The sequence below is a fragment of the Bidens hawaiensis genome, unplaced genomic scaffold (genome assembly GCF_021521415.1).
Source record: "Bidens hawaiensis isolate Kalapana, Puna unplaced genomic scaffold, B.hawaiensis_p1.1 tig00001236_1, whole genome shotgun sequence".
NCBI lineage: Eukaryota > Viridiplantae > Streptophyta > Magnoliopsida > Asterales > Asteraceae > Bidens > Bidens hawaiensis.
Genome location: NW_027491070.1, coordinates 3837543 through 3842919, shown reverse-complemented (window position 1 = coordinate 3842919; position 5377 = coordinate 3837543). Strand labels below are relative to the sequence as shown.

Here is a 5377-nt window from a genome sequence, read left to right as displayed (position 1 = left end):
ATTTAATATATTTTTTATTTATTTTTGGAAGTATATTTGATATTTTTTATACATATATTGTAGTCTCTTTCCTAGAATGATCTGTTAATATATTTACTAGAAATTGCATAGATCATTATTGTTTATGGAAGATTTGGTTGTAGAGAAATTTCATTTACATAATCAGTTTCAAATAGAGAATTGTATGATCTTATAATTTGCTGTATGTTGTGGTTAGCAGATATAATTTAAAAACAGATGGGTAGATAGTCATTTTATGATCATATTTAAAATAAGGGTACAAGCATTCATTCGATTTTCATAATTTTTTTATTCAATATTGATTATATAGTATGCATGACACTCTTGTTCTAATAATTTTTTTAAAAACTTTTAAGAGCATCTTTCAAATCTTGTTATCATACTATATTTTCTAACTTTTTCGCCTTATATACACGAGATTTCATAGTTCAATTAATCTTTTTCATGTGTTGAACTACTCTGTATGTGTGCATACACTACTTAAGAGATTTCTCATTAGGGTTTGTATCCAAGAAGTGATTGTTGTTCATCTAAGATTGCAATAACTTTTTTATAAATAAATCCACCAAAGTTGACTAGAAGGCATTTTGGGTATGCTTTAACAGACAATCTAACCATGTGTGTAGTAAAAAACTGTACACCCAAGGATACACAAAGTTCTTTTCATGTGGGGTGTTTCCTCTTTTGGACGTATACAATGTCATAATGAAGTGTCGCGAACATACATGTTGCACACACCATATGTTAGAACTTAGATGTGTTATCATCTGTTCGTAATATAAAGTAGTGAAGTACCCCTTAAATTTGTCAACTGGTTAGAAAATGAAATTTGCATAAACTTTGGAAACGATGAGTTATATATAAAACTGCACACATGCAATGTCTATAGTAATGACAGTTCAAGAACCCGCTACATATAAAACAACTTATGTAAATGATACTAGGATACTAGAGTAGTTGTGTACTTATCATGTAAGCTTATGGTGTCTTTTCGTCAACTTGCTTGAGAGGTGTCACTGCTGGTAACTCTATATAGTCAAAATCTTCTGTTATTCCCACCTGAAAATCAAATGTTAACCATGAACCAAGTTAGAGAACATATATTTCTCGGAAACTCATAGTTAATTGTTCTTTTAAAAAATTAAAATCAAGTTAAGAAGTTTTGAGTAAGAAATAGCACTTCAGAGCCAAAATCATAGTGACACGATTTCTCTTAAGAAACTGGTCAAATAAAAAAAATATAGTTTAAAAGGAAACAGATTAAGAATACAGTCATTCGAAGTTTATATTTAACGCATTAGCACTTCAGAGCCAAAATCATAGTGACACGGTTTCTCTTAAGAAACTGGTAAATTAAAAAAAAAATAGTTTAAAAGGAAACAGATTAAGAATAGAAAGTCATTCGAAGTTTATATTTAACGCATAAGGCCTCCTAAATTAATATTCTTAAAAAACTAATCTTTGTAATCATATTTGGAATATATTATTAAAACTAATCTATTATCAAAATATAATAATCCTTGTAATCATATTTGGCATACTAATTATCAGAAATAAAGTAAATTTTTTTAAGAAATTAAAATTTACCTCATTGTACAAGTGTTCAAGCTGCTCTTTGGCCTGAGGAAAATTGTTAGAACACCACTGGCGCAATGTGAAAATATTGTCTGCAGAATATATCAATGGCACAGTTAAGAATACCCAGTGTAAAACTATAACTTGGGTGGTGTTTGGTTTGAGGGTACTGGCTTGATAGTGTTAAAAAAGTACGTTTTGTTTAATGCTATGGAGTTGATGCCCATATATAAATTGGGTATCCTCCATACTCGTCTTAACGGTTGTGTTTAGAAATCTACACCCATATCCATTACACGCCTTGTTATCAAACTCATACATTTAGTGATTCCTAAGTGCAAACCAAACACCACCTTAATGTGAAGGAGGTCAAACCTGTCCATCTGTTAGACGCTTCATGGGCAACCATAATAGCTTCCTCTGAAATCAATAACAAATATTTCAGCATGTGTTTGTTTACAAGCTAGTAAATATATGAATTCAAATACTCAAAAGAAATGTGTTCTACTAGATTATGAAAAAATAAATTTTGGGTTATTTACACCAAAGAAAATACATTTTGGTGTAATTAACCAAAAAGTATAATGAAGAAAAAGAAGAAAAAGAAGACACTTAGTTCATTACTCATTGCTTCAACTGTAGCTGGATCATTGTCTGCATATTGTCCCATTTCTTTCTGAAATTAAGATTAGTTACAATGGTCAGATTCTTTAAGTTATATACTATATAGCGAGAGAGAATGAATGTGAACCTACTTTCAGTTCGTTATACTTTTGTTCAATGTCTTTCAGCTCACTCAAAGCCTCTTCTCGTGCATCCTGTTAAACATTGAAGTTAAAAGAGTATTAGTCAAAATAATTATATATCTTAAGTTATTCAGGGTTAGTGAATAATTTAATAATAATAAAAAAAAAGTTAAGTCACCAACTTACTGAATCCTCTCGTCCTTTCTTTAGAGACCCGCATTGCTCCACAAGCTCTACATGCCGCTTCTTGCTGCTTTCAAGCTCTGACTCAAGTTTCTTTGTAACATTTCTTAGCTGTCAAATGAAAATGCATGTATAAGACATAAAAAAGAGAAACAATATTTATTTATATGTGATTTAATTCTGATGTAAAAGATTACTTTACCTGATTCCCAGCACAACTAGGAAGACTCCAAAAGTATATCTGAAAATTTTGAGATTAATATAGATTTATGAACTCTTATACTGAGAAACAGAAACAGAAATTCTGTCTTACCGAGGTGCCGATCTTGTCTTTAGAGACCAAGTCATCATCCACTAGACTTTGGATAACATCTTTGACAGATTGACTGATGACACCCTTTTTGGGACCCAACTTTTCAAGTTCCTTGAGCTGACATTTGTACAAAAATGCATGCATGAATATAAGTTTCAAACATAACAGCCAGCCTTAAATTTGAGACAAATTGAACATTGCAATATAAGACCTTTATTGAATCATTTGATAACAAAAGAGTAAATCAATGAATCCCAAACCTATAATACATAAGGCCTTACTCTGCATCCAACTTATGCTAACACTCACAACAAGATATTTGTAATTTTAAAAATTCAGATATGCAAGTGAGAGTAACACCCATAATTTCTACATGATCCAACTGCTTGAAAATGAACATTTATCAGCTTCTTTCATAAGCTAAGACATGTGCTAGAATGTATGTGAGACAAGAGGGTGGTGAAAATAATTCTATTATTACAATTCTATTATTACATCCACAGACACTAGTAAATGCCTCAAAGAATACCAAAAATTGTAACAAACCAAACAACAAAATGCTCGTGATCTAACATTTCGGTCAATGAAATGTGTACCATACAAAATAAAAATACTGATGCAATTCAGGGGCACAAATTAGCAGATAATAATAGTAGTAATTATGTATTTTAAATAGAAACTGTAAATGAAAATGGTATTCTATACTCACCAGGTAAAAGTCTTGAGAGTCATAAAAGATTTGAAGCATCTTCTCCCGCTTCTCTTCCAGTGACAAACCTCTTTTCTTGGACTATGCCAACATGAAAACAGTAGTAAATAAAAATAAGATATGCTTAGTAATAGTAGAAGCGATTTGAGCAGCAACATCATAATCAATGTAGTTATAAGATCCACAAACAATATAAACAATTTGCAGCCACACACATCTGAGAAACAAGTCAATCGAACTCTGTGGCTACTGTATTCAACATAGCTTTTGTGCTTTGGTTTAACAGATTAAACCATTTGATTATAGCTTAATTTTTAGTCTAAAGAAGCTACAGAGCAACACTCGGACACTATAATATGTCCAATCACAATTTCTCAAACTTATTGACATATACTCACCCAACAACATCTGCTTATTCCCGTAAACCTTCTAAAATCAAACAAAACTAGGGCACACATATTAACCAATAGATTTCTTCTAGTTCTCAATTGAAGCAACTCTAGGACACGAAACGAATCGACGTCGCATTTCACATATCTAGATTCAAAACTACCTCATCAACAAATATAATCGAAAATATGAACAACTTTTAACACCTAAAATGCGTGTTCGTATATGAAACGCTAGCAAAACAATTACCAGAACAGATTAACTGCACAGTACATTCACAATGTTGCTCTGTGGCTACTGTATTCAACATAGCCTTTCTGGCTTCTGCTTTCCCTCACCAGATTAAACCATTTAACTATAGCTTAACTTTCAGTCGAAAGAAGCTACAGAGCAACACTCGGAGACTACAATATGTTCAAACACAATTTCTCTAAATACTTATTAACAAATATTCACCCAACGGCATCTGCTTATTCCTGTAAACCTTCTAAAGTCATACCTCCAGTTTCATCATGTTCAGTGAAACAAAATAAAATCAAACAAAATTAAGGCACACAAACTAACCAATAGAATTTGGGCAAGTTCTCGATTGAAGCAAAGCTAGGCGACGAAACGGAACGAAACAATCAATCACAATCAATGTGATGTTATGTTAAATTAACACCGCATTTCACATATCTAGATTCGAAACTACCTAAGCAACATATTAATCGAAAATATGAACAACTTTTTACACCTAAAATGCGTGTTGGTGTATGAAACCCTATCAAAGCAATTATGATGTTCTTCGGAAACTTAATTTAACTACTGATTCCATCGCGATTTGGAAAACTCGAAACGAAACCAATAGATTGTTTTCGTTTGCACAAATCTAACCTAAAAACGATTAATCTTCAATAGATAATAGATTGGCTATGAACTATAGAATATTAAACCAGCGTGAGTTTGTTAGATGTACATACCATCGTGATTCTCGAAGCTTCAGCAGCTGAAGAAGAAAACTGATTAGTGAGATCGAATGATTTGTTATGTCTATTTGCAATTGAGTTTGGCGGGAAAGTGGAAAATATCTGTGTGGTGAAATTTGGGGTGCTTGTGTATACTGATATGGCTGAAAAATGATGTGGGCTCGAGCTTGACTTGTTAACTAATCGAGCCGGAAAATCAAGGTTGATTGAAACCTGAGCTTGAGCTCGTTGAGCCGAACTTGTTTATTTTTTATTTATGTTTTCTTTTTACGAATACTAATATATAAAAAACAAAGATGTAATTTTAAACATCAATTTATATACCATAGAATTTATTATATTATATATTTTTTATAATGTTTTAAAGCTCGAATGGCATAATAAATACATTATTTTAACTTTTTTTCTTATTTTGTTATGCTATTATTATATACTAAAATTCAGGTTTAATTTAAACAAGCCGAGCCAACCC

At 31.6% G+C, this 5377-nt stretch overlaps 1 pseudogene across 1 annotated transcript; it reads right to left on the bottom strand.

The window, feature by feature from the left end:
- Nucleotides 1-900: 900 nt before the first annotated feature.
- Nucleotides 901-3640, bottom strand: LOC143567920 (meiotic nuclear division protein 1 homolog; annotated as a pseudogene). The gene is made up of 9 exons (XR_013141491.1): nt 3548-3640; nt 2839-2955; nt 2728-2766; nt 2529-2636; nt 2352-2414; nt 2221-2272; nt 1972-2016; nt 1609-1688; nt 901-1080 (listed from the first exon to the last, which is right to left on the bottom strand). The product of XR_013141491.1 is annotated as a meiotic nuclear division protein 1 homolog (transcript).
- Nucleotides 3641-5377: the final 1737 nt, after the last annotated feature.